General features: G+C 46.9%; 1 protein-coding gene across 3 annotated transcripts in view; it reads left to right on the top strand.

The window, feature by feature from the left end:
* Window positions 1-15,564, top strand: part of NR4A1 (nuclear receptor subfamily 4 group A member 1) — a 42,051-nt gene that overhangs the window by 7,328 nt on the left and 19,159 nt on the right. Inside the window, exon 1 of one of the 3 annotated variants that reach the window (XM_082212553.1) lies at window positions 10,832-11,083. The exons of the other annotated variants lie outside the window; for them this stretch is intronic. The gene's annotated coding sequence lies outside the window, so the exon portion shown is untranslated. Of the gene's footprint in view, window positions 1-10,831; window positions 11,084-15,564 lie in introns of those variants that run through there. 3 annotated transcript variants of the gene reach the window in all.

Raw genomic sequence — 15,564 nt, 5'->3', positions numbered from 1 at the left:
AGCGGAGTCTGTAACCTGAAGCGAATGTAACCTGAGGTACCACTGTACTTGTTGCTTCCTAAAAACCAGCTTTGCAAAGTAGACCAAGCTGAAAGACCATGATTGGCCCGAGATTATGAAATCCGCTTTGTTGCTGAATGGGGTTCCGACCCAGGCTGTCCCGAGTCCTTGCGGTGTTCCTGTGACACACCTTGCCCACAGGACTTTTGTATCTTCAAATCTGCCTGCTACGCCTGTCTTGAGGAGGTTAAAGGCCTACGTCAGCCTTTCTCAACCTGTGGGTCCCCAGATGTTGTTGAACTACAACTCCCATCACCCCTAGCTAGCAAGGCTCAGGGATGATTGGAGTTGTAGTCCAACAACATCTGGGGACCCACAGTTTGAGAACAGCTGGCCTAGGGCCTCAGCTTGCTTACTTACCCAGCTTTGAGGTCTTCATCAGAGAGAGGCACCACCTACCATCCTGGGAATGTTTCCCTTCTTAGAAGTTTCTGTACCCTCTCGAATATCCCGCAACACCAGCCAGGAACTCGGAGACTCTTGCAACATTCTTGTCTAGAACACTCAGTTAGCAGGCCAGGAGGACTTTGTACCTTTCGTTAATCCGGTTTGCACCTGGGCTGCGGGGAGGGGGCACAACCTCCCACTTTCCAGCTGTTCTCTTCAGTCAGGGTTTCTGTAAAATGAGATGCCACTGGGCAGAACAGAATGCCAGGGACCCTGTTCTGCCTGCGGACAGAGTAGCTTTTGTGCATTGGAATCCAGGAATTGCACAGCGCATCTCCGTCTCGGAGTGTGGGCAGCTGGCAGATTTTGAACGCTGCCTGGCTGCCTTGCACAAAGGGTGGCAATGCCCAGAGTCCTTTGTGGCAGCACCAAAGGTTCTTGGGTCTGACTTCCTTCTGACTGTTTCTTCATTTGCTGTGTCTCGGCGGGCGGGGGAGGGGGGCGGGGATGGAACGAGTAGCACATCCCATCAATGGCAGAGAGGGAAACAGGCGAGACAGTGGTGGTGGTAATGAGAATTCACCCAGCCTTTGACTACCCATTCACAGTGATCCTCTGCAAAAAAAAAATTAAAAAATTGCCAGATGAGGACATAAGCAACCAGTAACAAAATCCATATTGTAAAAGATCCATTTGGCAGACTTATGAATCAATCCAAATCCTGCCTCACAAGGGGAAACATTAATGAAGTTTTCTATAATGTTGTCGCACGGTTTGATGCCTCTCTGTATTCTTCGTATGGAAGTTTAGTTTTGGGGGCCACTGCGAAAAGGCCCTGCGACTGCCACATCGTTTTCCCCCTCCCCGCCTCCTTTTGGACGATGGTACTCCAAAGTCTCTAAAGGGGGTGTGTAAGTGAGAGATTGGTGGAAGAACACTGAGACGCCTCCGAGAAAAGACATCTGGTACGGAAACACTTTTAATAACTCAGCAAGCGGCTTGCTACCCTTCCTGGCACCCAGTTCCAAGCGCTGAAGTCTGACGCATAAGTTGGGAACACTCTGAAACGCAAGGGTTGCCTTGGGAACATACCCCGAGTACCAGGCTCGCAAGCCATCTTTTCTTCAGAACCAGACTGTGCCGGAACAGTTTGTGTAGTTAATCTATCTTCTCTATGGGATAACTTGGATGCAGCTGGCGGTACATGGTGTTGCTGGGTGTTAAAGCAGGGTCCAACTTGGCAGCGGATATAGGGCTGGCTGCTTGTCTGATGGGTAAAAAATAAATAAAAAGTCTTGTTTTGTTGCACTAGAACCATAACAACAAGAGTTTGGGTTGGTTTTCCCCCCTCCCCTGTTATTAGCATGAGTTTGGAACTGAACTATTTTTCAAATCAATTGGTACGAGAGATTATGGGCGTTGTAATCCAGCAAGACGCGGGTGGCGCTGTGGGTTAAACCACAGAGCCTAGGACTTGCCGATCAGAAGGTTGGCGGTTCGAATCCCTGCGGCGGGGTGAGCTCCCGTTGCTTGGTCCCTGCTCCTGCCCAACTAGCAGTTCGAAAGCACGTCAAAGTGCAAGTAGATAAATAGGTACCACTCTGGCGGGAAGGTAAACGGCGTTTCCATGCGCTGCTCTGGTTCGCCAGAGGCGGCTTAGTCATGCTGGCCACATGACCCGGAAGCTCCCTCGGCCAATAAAGCAAGATGAGCGCCGCAACCCCAGAGGCAACCCCAGAGTTGGTCACGACTGGACCTAATGTTCAGGGGTCCCTTTACCTTTGCCTTTAATCTAGCAAGATCTGTAGGGCTAAGAGTTCCTGATCTTTGACTTAGTATCTAGCAGTGATCAAGTTGTGCACTGATCTTGTAGTGGGGGGGGGTCGTGAATACAAAGACTTCTCCCTCCTTCTCTCCAGTGTCTTTTAATTATTGAGCCAGGGATGGTGTTTCTCCCTTTATATATATTAATAATGATATAAACAGAATTTTGTCCTCTTCAATAGTGATATCCATTCTCAGAGTGCTGATCCTTATGTAACCGACACCTGCGTAAGGTACCAGCAGGCTTTGGGGAAACCCAATAGATTTGCACAAGTACAAGAAATATTTGGGAGGGTGGGGGAATCATTAAAAGGCTCAGAGCAACCAAAGAGAACCAGTCACATGGAATACTGATTGACTGCTGGGGAAAGCTGAAAACTGGATGGGTAGTGGCAGAGAACGGGAATGGGGTGCCTGGAATCCTGAAAATCAGTTTGCAACATTGCTTTATATATGCCAAACGTACTTGATTAATTGAGGCTTTCTACCTAGATGATTCTGACTTCTAGACCAGATCGGATGATAAAAACCAATCTGCCTTCTGAATTTCGAATTACATAATTACTGTTTTAACGCGTTTGTTCAAGAGTGGAAACCCAGTGTGCGGCGTTTTCCATGTGTACATAGCAGGTTCCTTGCTTGATGGTTTTAGAGATTATTTTGAGTGTAGGAGAGGCACAAAGGCTTTGCTAGAAGCACAGAGAGATCTGAGTAGGTTTTCCCCTGGTCTCCACCCCCACTGGCAACCACATTTCCATGCTTTCAAGAGAAGGGCTTGCCTCGCTCTGAGACTTCAGTACGGCTGCAGACCTCAAACCACTTCGAAGTGCCCTTAAATTGTTTCAGAGTGGAACTTTCCATTGAATTAATGTGAGGACTGGTTGTCGTCTACATATACGTGCCTTTCCAATAGCTTTTTAAACTCTGAGGTCTCCTGCCTAGCAGTCTGGTTTTTGCCTTTTGGGGGGTGCTCCTCTCATTTTCTGCTCTTCTTCTAGAGTAGCCGTCAACTACCGTACATTTTTACTGGCCAGCTGAAAGCAACAGAATGATTTTGGACTATTTAAAGAAATGTTACAGTTTGATGAATTTGCGGGAAGGATTTGAATAACGAGTAAAGAAAGAATTAGGACTTATTGTAAAATTGTTAGGACATAAGAGATAGAAAACGGGGGGGGGGATTCATGGAAAACAAGATGGGAAGTCAAAAAAAATAAAAATATGATGGATTGGAGTGTATATGTAGAATTCTTTACAGAAAGTTAATGTTTTGTTTTATTTTTATTTTTAAAAATTCCTTCTCAATCATTTCCAAATTCATTGGTCACATCAGGATTCTCTCATTCTCCCAAAGAGCTCAAGATGCTATAGAGGAGGTTATTCTATTTTTTATCCTTGCAAAAAACCTGCGAGGGGAGCTAGGCCAAGGAAATCAGTGACTGATCTAAGAAGAGGGTTTTTTGGGTGGGGGGGGCTAAGCTCTTTTTATGCTCAGAGTCCAGTCCTAGATTCATGATTCTTCCCCCAAAAAAATATTGAAAACACAGTGTTCTGTGGGGAACCTGATACAGAGAAATTGAGCCCCTCTGAGGACAGAGGGTTGGCTAGATCAGAGATGGAGAAGGCATGGTACTCCAGATGTTGCTGGACTCGGTCGTCCCTGGCCGAGGTCGATGAGAGTTGGTACCGACAACAGCTGGGGGGTGTCAGGTTCGCATCCCTAAGCTAAGTCATCTTCAGATTTCCAGTAGCGCCAGGATTCTGTGACTTGGATTTTAGCAGTATCCCTCTATCATCTATTTACGAACCCAACATTTTAAAAACAAACCAACAAGGCACTGTTGGTTTTAATTCCTGAAATTTTAGGGTTTGTCCCCCCCACCCCGCAAAAAAAAACCCAGCATTCGAGAGTGCTGGGGTAACCAACCAATTGACAATGACATTCCTCTCCTCAGCAGCTGCTCTGGGATTCCGGCCAAGTCTTCGGCTCAAACATGCAAGAAAAACGCATCTTGTTACGCAGTCGGTCTTAACAGGCGCGAGGCCTTTAAGCAAACCCAGAGGCTGCCGAGGCTAAAAATATTTTTAACAATAGGAAAATACATCAATCTTTCCGGCTGCCGAGTTATCGGCGTCTTTTATGCTTGGCCTACAAAATTCCACTTGGAGGTTGCAGCCCCTGATGTATCGCCAAGTTGGAAAATGGGGAGCGGGGGGGGGGAGTGGGAGTAGACCAGGCAGAGGAAAAACTCCTTCCGCCCTGGGCTGACTTTGTTTTTGTGACACTAAACTCCCGGCAAAGTGGCTGGGGCCTCTGGGGTTTGACCGCTGGGGCAAGGATTTTTAAGGCAAAGCTTTATAAACACATACACACAGCCTGATCTTATATGCATGTTTACTCAACAGTACGCCACGCTGAGTTCAGCAGGGGTCCAGAGGGTGGCAACACAAGAACGGGGCCTTATCTGCAGTGGCTCCCCGTTTGTGGAATGCTCTCCCCAGGCAAGTTTGGCTGGCACCTTCATTATACACCTTTAGGTGCCAGGCAAAAACGTTATTGAGCTGTTTTTACTTTTACTATTTATGTTTTTATATTGTGATTTTATCTTGTGATCTGCCCTGAGGCCTGCGGGTATAGGGTGATATACAAATTTTAATAATGATGATGATGTTAGCACGGCAGCCTTTGCATTGGCTATACGAGTAGGGGCCTGTAAAAGTAAAGGGAACCCGGACTATTAGGCCCAGTCGCGGACGACTCTGGGTTTGCGGCGCTCATCTCGCTCTATAGGCCGAGGGAGCCGGCGTTTGTCCACAGGCAGCTTCCGGGTCATGTGGCCAGCATGACTAAGCCGCTTCTGGCGAACCAGAGCAGCGCACGGAAACGCCGTTTACCTTCCCACCGGAGTGGTACCTATTTATCTACTTGCACTGGTATGCTTTTGAACTGCTAGGTTGGCTGGAGGAGGGACCAAGCAACGGGAGCTCACCCCGTCATGGGGATTCGAACCGCCGACCTTCTGATCGGCAAGCCCTAGGTTCTGTGGTTTAGACCACAGCGCCACCCACATCCCTACTTGCAACTAATTTACCTGCTTGTAACTCATTTGCCCTCAAAGTAGTCTTTGCCATGCAGTATTATTATGTGACCTTTAAAAGAAAAGGAGGGATTGGCTTCTAGGAGGGGAAAGGCCATATTTTATTGAATTGCCATTTTTTTGGCACTGCTTTTTAGGAGGCAGGTGCCCTTGGTGCTGTTCTTGGGGCTGCGGGTTAACATAAGAGCAGCTCTGCTGAATTGGATCACGGCTCCATCTAGCCCTGGGCTCTTGCCTTCTGCAGTGGCCGGTAGTCACATGCCTTTTGGGAAGTTCACCGAACGAGGCCTGTAGGCAATAGACCTTTCCCGCTTCTGCTCCCCAGCAGCTGTTGTTCAGCAGCCTAACTTGCTCTAAACATGGAGGTTCTGTATAGCCACTGCAGCTTTACCAAGTGTGCCTGGCACACTGTGAAGTGATCTTTCTCCCCACCCGTCTTCATTTCCTTGTGAATAAGCAACTCAGAATATCATTTTAGCTTCGCAAGAGCCCTGCAGCAGAGATACTGACATGCCCTGGGCTACTCACTTAACCTTTCCTGAACTTGTACTATTCTCAAGTAAATTTGGAAATAAATATGGAAGTGAGAGCTGGACCATAAAGAAGGCTGATTGCCGAAGAATTGATGCTTTTGAATTATGGTGCTGGAGGAGACTCTTGAGAGTCCCATGGACTGCAAGAAGATCAAACCGATCCATTCTTAAGGACATCAGCCCTGAGTGCTCACTAGAAGGACAAATCATGAAGCTGAGGCTCCAATACTTTGGCCACCTCATGAGAAGAGAAGACTCCCTGGAAAAGACCCTGATATTGGGAAAGATGGAGGGCACAAGGAGAAGCAGACGACAGAGGACGAGATAGTTGGACAGCGTTCTCGAAGCTACTAGCATGAGTTTGACCAAACTGCGGGAGGCAGTGGAAGACAGGAGTGCCTGGCGTGCTCTGGTCCAGGGGGTCATGAAGAATCAGTCACGACTAAACAGCAACAACAAGTAAATTTAAGCCCAGGAATCTAGTCCACAGCAGCTTCTGTATTCTGACAAAGCAGAGAGGTTGTATTCAGTGAAGGCCTACTCAGCGCAGACCCATTGAAGTTAATGAACGCAAGTTGGTCATGATTATTAGCTAAAGTGGCAGACCTTCCAAGTGTCCCTATTTTCCAGGGACAGTCCCGGATTTACAGAAGCTGCCCCGGTTCCTGATTTCATCCTGGAATGTCCCGCTTTTCCTTAGGGCACCCCTATTTTCACTGGATAAATGTTGGAGGGTACAGAGTTATCCAACCCCCGAGCCAAGGAGATAAGTAACTCTACCATCTTTAGAAGACATCTGGAGGCAGCCCTGTTTAGGGAAGTTTTTTTATAATAATAATAATAATAATAATAATAATAATAATAATAATAATACAGTGGTATCTCAGGTTAAGTACTTTATTCGTTCTGGAGGTCCGTTCTTAACCTGAAACTGTTCTTAACCTGAAGCACCACTTTAGCTAATGGGGCCTCCTGCTGCTGCCAAAGCACGATTTCTGTTCTCATCCTGAAGCAAACCTGAAGCACTATTTTTGGGTTAGCAGAGTCTGTAACCTGAAGCGTATGTAACCTAAAGCGTATGTAACCTGAGGTACCACTGTAATAATGTTTTATGTTTTTATATATTTTGGAAGCTGCCCAGAGTACCTGGGGCAACCCAGTCAGATGGGTGGCGTATAAATAATAAAATTATTGTTGTCATCATCATCATTATGGAGCATTAGCACAGCTGTAGTAGGTCAAAGAAAGTGGGTACAGATTGAGAACCCTCATTTGGGACTTAAGTAGTGGGGAGCCATAGAGGCAAATCAGCCCAAATATTTTTCTCTTACTGGCAAAGGACCGCAAGATCCCGCACTGATGATCATATGCTTTTCAGCTAGTCTAGAGTTAATTGTAGTACCCTCTGATTTCTTGTGCTGCCTGTTCATTCCAAAATCCAGGACTCAGTGAATGAACCTGAATGAAATCTGTTAATCCCACTAGAGCCAAACCCTGAAAAGTCTTCACACATGTTTGTTGGCTTCCTCTTATGACTCTTGGTTATTACAACCCAATAGAACAGGCTATGCAAACTATGAAAAGTAAAGAAAAGAGAAAGTGTATTTTAAAGGCATGCTTGCTCCAATGACTTGTCTCCCAGGTTATCTTACCTGAACTATAGCCTGGAAATTTTTGTGGACAATTTAGGACTGGCAGTAGCACCAAATGGGTACTTTGACTCTTTTGATTTGAGGAGGCTGTGATGGTGGAGGCTAAGGTTTTTGAATATTTATTGGTTTGGCGCTTTTCAGGCAAACCTCCCAAAGCAATTTCCGTAAGGTTCTTGCAAAAAAATAAACATTGATTTTTTTTACCCAAATTTTTTTTAGACTGGAACAGACAACATCTTTATTTAACAAAAGCTGTTACCGCCTCTTCTCACTCCCGCTCAGAGCAAAATTTTTCATTGTTGCGTTTTATCTGATATTACTGTTGTTCATATAGAATATATTTAGGTTTTATTGCGTTAAATTTAGCTTGTGGAGATGTGAAGGTGGGGGAGGGGAATTAGGAGGGGCTGTGTGCCCCCCCAAGTTTTTCTTATTTCCACGCCCCCTGTTTGTTTCTTAAAAAATACAAGAGGGAGTGATTCCAGAGTTCCATTTTTCAAGAGTTTTACCAGAACTTGCCGTAAAAGCTGGGGGGGGGGGGGGACTGGCAGGCTGTTAAGGTCTTGTAAACAAAATTGCAGAGAGCAAAATAAGGATTTGGAAGTGGGCTTAGAAAGCTGGCTGGGAAGGTAAAGAGAAAGAGGCTTCTTTGAGGTTGTGGAGGCAGGGATGACTGCCAGTGCCTTGTTTGTGGCAGAGTTCCCGGCTTTGAGAAATACAATGGTACCTCGGGTTAAGTACTTAATTCGTTCCGGAGGTCCGTTCTTAACCTGAAACTGTTCTTAACCTGAAGCACCACTTTAGCTAATGGAGCCTCCTGCTTCTGCCGTGCCGCCGGAGCACGATTTCTGTTTGCATCCTGAAGCAAAGTTCTGAACCTGAAGCACTATTTCTGAGTTAGCGGAGTCTGTAACCTGAAGCGTCTGTAACCCGAGGTACCCCTGTACTTCTTTAAAAATTATTTATGGTTGGGGCATGCAAGGAAAGCCACCCAGCCAGCTACAGGTGCACTGGGGCACGTGCAGAAAGCTTGACCTAGTTTTCTGGACTCCTGAGTCACCCTTGTCTCTAGTTTCCCTTGTTTGATTGAGCAAAACATGCGCGGGGCGGGGGGGGGAGGGGTTTCCACCAGGCTTTTTCCCAAAACAGAGCCAGCCAACTAGAGATGGTGATAAAGGGCAAATGTTTGATGCAAGCTGGCAGGGCTCTGCCCTCGTCTTTACACTCATTTCCCAAGCCTAATTTATTATCCACTTTGGAGATCTAGTGAGCTTCAGATTCGCTGCAGCTTTTCCCCCCAGCACCAGTGTTATAAATGTGCAGAGTATGGTTTTCTTGGTTTTTTTATTTACCGTATTTTTTGCTCTATAAGACTCACCTTTTCCCTCCTAAAAAGTAAGGGGAAATGTCTGTGCATCTTATGGAGTGAATGCAGGCTGCACAGCTTTCCTAGAAGCCAGAACAGCAAGAGGGATTGCTGCTTTCACTGCGCAGCGATCCCTCTTGCTGTTCTGGCTTCTGAGATTCAGAATATTTTTTTTCTTGTTTTCCTCCTCCAAAAACTAGGTGCGTCTTGTGGTCTGGTGCGTCTTATAGAGCGAAAAATACGGGGTTTATTGTTTCTAACTTTTTAGTGCTGCCAGTAGTACTGAACATTTGTGAATAATTAACAAATATCCTGCCCCTAGTTGGGTTGTATGGGAGAGAAGTAAGGACATGTACTACAAAGGATGTGTGCATCATCTGAAAACACAGTACATAGTTGATTTGGGTGCATAATATTTTTTTAGAAAAGTTGTTTAATTGACAGATATGAATATTATTCTTGGTTAAATGAACTGAAACTCTTGATTTTTAACATTTCTTCAATCGGGTTGTCGGCTTAGTGGTAGTGCATTTTCAAAGCATGGGGGGAAATATTTTAAATATTTTTAAAATTCTACTTATGTAATTGTTTAATTTTATAACCAAGCTAACCCCCACCCCGCCCAAAGATAGGGACTTAAGGCCTTAGGTTCCCAGGCCATCTCTCATCAATACAGTAGCCAGACCTGCTTAGCTTCAGCTCAGTCATGTGCCTTTAAAAACCATGCCGCAGGGGCCAATTAATTGCATTGCAAGAAGGCAAAAACCTGGAAAACATCCCAGCCTTGGTTAAATGGGGTTAGAAAAGCGAAAGTCATGCCCTCGCTGAAATTGACTCTCACCATAGGATTGCAACTTCTGTTTATTTCTCTGTAGTGGCTTTTGCCCCTGTGCCTTTCACAGCAGCGGGGGGATGCAGAAATCCTGTTTTCCCATCTCCAGGCCAAGAAAGTGTGGGGGGGGGGTCCTCGTCTGAATTCACCGTGCGCTGTTATTGAAGAAGGGAGTGGACGACGCTTGCAAGCAAAATAACGCTCAAAATGTTGCAACCCAAATCCCGCATGTTTGTAAAGCTCGCATTATCCCCAAATACTCCTGAGAGGGGGGCAGCAGCTCTTTGTATTCATGGTGGCGGCGTCGTGGCTTTTGCAACGATCTGAGCAGAGAGCATCGCCCGCCCCCCGCGTGCCGCTTGGCACCGTTCCGCTCCCTCTCCGGTGGGCATCTTCTAAATCAAGTCTCGGGGCGTTCCGCCGGCCCCTGCTCCCAGGAAAGGGGAGGAGCCGCTGCTTCGGGCGACTATAGGAGGGGAGGGCCCTGGAAGCACAGACGCGAGAGGAGTTTGGGGTTGTCCTGAGAACCTCGTGGCTGGCAAGGAGGGACGGAAGGAGGGAGGGGTGCAACCACCGCCCGGCTGGGGGGGGGTTTGCCGGCGTGTCTGCACCGCTGCGAGAGCTGCCTAAGCCGCGGTTCCGAGCGCTGCTAGGAGCTCGCCTTGCAAGACCGCGCTCGCCTCTTGCATCGCCCGGTCTTTTTTTTAATTATTATTATTTTGCCGTCGCCCCTTCATTTCCGTTCCCTGGATCCTCCCGTTCCCCCTTTTGGTTTTTCCTATGACACTTTCTCTCGTCTCCCCGGCTTAGGGAAAGGGCTCTATTTTTAGCCGGGGGCAGCTCGTTCTATTTTTAGATCAAACAATTCCAAGGCGTGCGTCAATGGAACCCCGCGTGCGTCACCCGCGCAGACATTCCAACCCCTCCCCTCGCTCCGCGGGCGCCGGAACATTCCGCCCCTTTTTGCCTTGTATGGTGAAGCCTGCAGCCCGGCGCGTGCGTCAGAGGATCCCCCCTCCTTCCCTGCCCACCCCTCCGCCTGTGCGTCACAGAGAGCTTAAGAGAATCTCCTGGCCACGGGCTGGTGAGCCCCAGTGGCTTACTCGGCGTCTAGACGGCGTGCAGGTCTCTCTCTCGCGCGCATCTCTGGGCTGCCGCGGACCAGGAGGAAGGCAATCGCTGCCGCCAAGCCCTCGATGCAAGCTTGACTTTTTTATTTATTTATTTTTTGGAGGGGGAAAAGGCTCCCCCACCACCAAAAAGAACCCATTTCGAAAAGAAAACCCAAAAGTGGAAGGAACTGCAGCAAAACGATCTCTGAGCTGACTTGGGTACGTGGATTTTCTTAAAACTCTCCTTTTTTTCCCCTCTCCCGGAAAGTGCTTAAGATGCGCGCCCGAGGGTCGACTTTTTGGCAGATGTAGGGGGGGGTTGCATGGGGAGGGGTGCGGAGAGATGCGGGGTGCGTTTTGTTTTGGAAGGCGGAAAAAAAGAACTTTATAGTACACGGATTGTAGCGCGTTGCTTTGTGCCCGGGGTGCTCTTGCACGGTGAAAAGTTGGTTGTGCAGGAGATCGGGGCGGGGGCGGTTATATCTTTTGGGCTGGGGAAGCTTCTACTCCGGAAAGTTTTTTCTGCAAAATGGGAAGGCTAGGTATAGACACTGCTTAATGTATGCATTCTAAATCCAGGACTTGAGGTGCAGCGGACCCTTACAGATCTAACTCGTTTATCCTGGTGCATCTTAGGGGGTGAACAGAACTCGGTCCTTAGATTTAAGCCCCACGGAGTTTCTCAGTGATTGGCTCCTAAGTAGGTGTGTCTAGGCTTGCAGACTTCGAAAAGTTGCTCTAAGGTGGAGTCAGTGCGTTACCAGGATCTGCAGGGCTGCTCATTTTCATAGTGCAAACATTAAACCTGACGTTACGTTGGCAGCTTCTGAAAGCTGTCCCGCATATGGCTCCTAGGTATAATTGACTCAGAGGACGTCGTTAACTGAGTGGGATAAAAGTGATGCAAGCAAATGTTGAAATGAAATAAACGCAGGAGAATTATTTCTGAATTTCAATCAAACTGCAAAAATATATATGATCCAATGAGGAAGGTGTGAAATGATGTATTGGGGCATGTCCCTGCCCCCCCCCCGTGGTATGTATTGAAGGAGATGTTGGCATTTTTGTACTGGAAAAGTGCAAGGGGATTGGATTTGCAGGGTTGGGGGGGTGGACTGGGTTTGGGCTAAGGAAACTATAATGATGCACTTGTTTCAAGTGTTCAGGGAGCCCACATTTGCATTTTAAAGGATGAAGTTGCAGTAACCTGAGCTTCTGGGAGTTTTGGCAGGTGTGTGCTGGTGAGTTTTAAGCAGTGGGTTTTGCTTTATATATGTATATTTAAACCTTGATTGTGACAGCTGTGTAATCTGACGGGGGGTGTCTATTGGGGCAAAAGTTTAATGGTGTCTGATTTGGAAGGAAAGTGAGTTTGCATTACTGGAAGGCAACCTGGTGGACGTTTGATAGCCAAAAATACAATGTGCAGCCAGCCTCAGTGGGCTCTGAATAATGAAGACTGTTCCCTTGCAAACTTCCCTTGCAAGGCTGGTAACATGGTTTGGTTTTTGTAATGCTCCATATTTTGGAGAGGGGGAAATAAATAATGAGTTCCATCTTTGTTGAGGTTGCCACTGATTTGTTAGACACCTGCAGCTCTCCAGTGAGGCAGAAGTTTCCTTTATCAGGCTGAATGTGCCCTGCCGCCCCCCCCCCCTTTACAGGTTTCTCCATGACTTCAAGTTTGTTTCCTTATTCTGAGGCCACCAAGGAAGAGCTCTTTGTGCCAGATTCTTGTCTGCGTGAGGTAAAGCCTTTGCAGAGTGTCCCCGGGGACATTTGATCCTAATCGGGTTGGAAATTTTTTTTGTAAAGCCAATTGCTGGTCCTGCCCTTGCTTCCTGAATGCAGAAACCCCTCTTCAAGATGGAAAAGGGTGGGGCGGGGGGACCTGTTTGCATGCAAAGTGTGCAGAGGGAAGATTTTGAAGCACCCTCTTATCCGTCCAATTTCTTCCCCCTCCTTCTCAAAAAGAGATGCTCTTCTTTCAATAATAATAGTAATTGTAAGTTTTGATTTGCAAAGCAGCTTGCTGTCAGCACAGGTGGTGTGGAGCGTAAATCAGAGAGGGCTCCTTTCGCCATGGCCTCTTTCATGTGGCTTCTCAGGGGCTTGCAGTTCCTGGCATGTTCTGAGCAACAGGTGCAGCATCAAATTCAAGCACCTGGCAGCCTGTTTTTTTCACAGCTACCAGGGTCTCCTCCTGTTTCTAAGTTGGTGCGCTAGACTTCAAAGGCTGAGGAGCCAGATCACAGCGGGTTTCGTTTTTTTGTCACGGTTCCAAATTCATCACGGGCACCTTCTTTTCCGGGCCACATCAACTTTCTGCACGTAAGGTGAAAAACCTAGGTGTGTGAATCAGTTGAGTCTATCATTATAAAATGGGGGATTTCATCGTAGTTTAATATGAGCTCATCCTGTGGAAGTGGTGTTCAATAGCGAGGATGCCATCCCGAAGATGTCTACTTGGTCTGTTTTGTTTTACTGGAATTAAAACAACAAAGAATGTGGTTTACTAAAAAAAGAAAAAAGAAGTCCCTTTGGATTCAGTGGTAAAGATGCGTGTAGCCTCAGTTACAAAAGGGACCTGCTACTTTTCATTACATCTCACCCAAATACCCTCCATTAGGAGAAACTGCTGTTGGCAGGCTAAAGCAAGGGGCAAATTGTCTGACAATCAGAACTAGGAAAAATCCCAGGTGGCTGATCTGGGCTTCTTGAAATCTGATGTTGACAGCTCAATAACTTTGTGCCTGGTTTCTAATTATTGGAAGCTTGTTTTTGTGTGTTGTTGGCAGCATGGAGTACAGAGTTGATTGCCATGTCGACTTCTTCAGAAGTTTTTCAGGTGTAGCTTTCCTCATCATGCCATCCATGTAACTGTATGAAGCTTCACCTGTTTGATTTCTGCCTTCTGCATAGCTGTTAAAGGCAGGGGGAGGGGAGTGTGTGGCCACCATCTATAATACCACTAGATAGTTGTACATCTGGGTTGGAATCAACCTAGACCCACCTCCTTCAGGTGGGCTTGAGCACAAGCAATTATTTCCAGCGGTTATCGCTGGAACGTCTTGGCCAATAAACAGTGGGGGTTTCTTCCATAGAGTGGAATGATAACCTCACCCATATGTAGCAAACCAACAGTAAAACTTGCTGTTCCAAGCCCCCTTGATATCTGTAGCTTTAAAACATGCATGAGCATCAGCAGCTACTGTTTTTGGTTCTGAAGTTAGGAACCCTTCCATGGTTAATTTGCACCAACATAATCATGTGCAGAGACAGTGATCTATCCTTACTGTTTTGGCTTTCCGGCAGGGGGTGCTCTTGAGCAGTCTAGTCTGTAAACGCAGGGAGTATTTTAAGCAAGGAGCTAGTAGGTCATATTGTTAGTGCCCAGTTGATTTCTCTAAACTAGGGGTATGAAATCTTTCGCCCCCTCCATACACTAGCCAGCATAGCCAATGCTGTGAGCATTCAGATTTTCTGACCACTGTTGGGGAAAGTTTGCTGGGCTTGAGCAATGATCTGTCTAACCCAGAACAACTACACCAATGTAGATTTGTGTACACACACACACACACACACACAAGCATTAATCCTCAGGCTAACTCTGGAATAACTCCAAACTAATGAGATTTATCCAGATGTGCTTCAAGGTAGTTTATGCTTCCTGGTGTCTGTCTTTCTCTAAAACAAGGAATGTGGAGGCATGGCACCTGAATGCCCCAGCTGTGAAATGCAAGAGAGGCCAACTTGTACCAAGATAGGTCCGTCCGTAAAAAATTTTTAAAAGCAAACAAGCCCACGAATGTACAAGAGGTAGCCATGCCTCCGTTGCTTGTTTGTGATGTGCCACAGAAGCCATTTGTGTTTGGGAAAACAACAAGGCTCTGGAAAGGGCTGGCTGAGCTGGAGAGGTGAATGCGTTGTTATGGAAAGACTGCACCCATTAACTGTTCTTGGACGGCTGGGGAGGGCTGTGTGCAAGAAACAGTACACAGGGTGCTGTTGCACACAGGCAAAGCAAGCACCTGGCATTTGGAGCCTCTGTTGGAGGCAAATGTGCAACTTACAAGCCCCCATTGGATGCTGTGAGTCCCTTAGTGCAACACACAAATGCCCGGTTTTCCCATACAGTAGTACCTCGGGTTACATACGCTTCAGGTTACAGACTCCCCTAACCCGGAAATAGTACCTCGGGTTAAGAACTTTGCTTCAGGATGAGAACAGAAATCGTGCTCTGGTGGCACAGCAGCAGCAGGAGGCCCCATTAGCTAAAGTGGTCTTCAGGTTAAGAACAGTTTCATGTTAAGAACGGACCTCCAGAACGAATTAAGTACGTAACCAGAGGTACCACTGTAGTTCAGTTGGCCGGTCCCTGAGGCTTTGGGGGAAGAGTTTTGGTCCAGAGTTTGCATGAACACAAAAGGTGTCTTTCTGCAGCATCCCAAAGAGCAAGGTGAAATCCTACTCTGGGAAAGAGTTGCAGAACCTCTGCTGGTGTATCCAAACCGCTCCGTAGAAACATAAAAGTAGAACCCTAGAAATTATTGAACCTAATGCAGCCATGCACATTCATTAACTTAGCTGAATACAGCCCTACGTTTTGGCAGCAGGATAGCAATCTGCCCTGACCTAAACAAGGTTGTGAGAATAGTCTTCGTTGTTAAAACCCGTGACTATCTACCCCGTGTCATGCT

Source organism: Podarcis vaucheri (genome assembly GCF_965113315.1).
Source record: "Podarcis vaucheri genome assembly, chromosome: 2".
Lineage (NCBI taxonomy): Eukaryota > Metazoa > Chordata > Lepidosauria > Squamata > Lacertidae > Podarcis > Podarcis vaucheri.
This window is presented reverse-complemented; position numbering and strand designations above follow the sequence as displayed.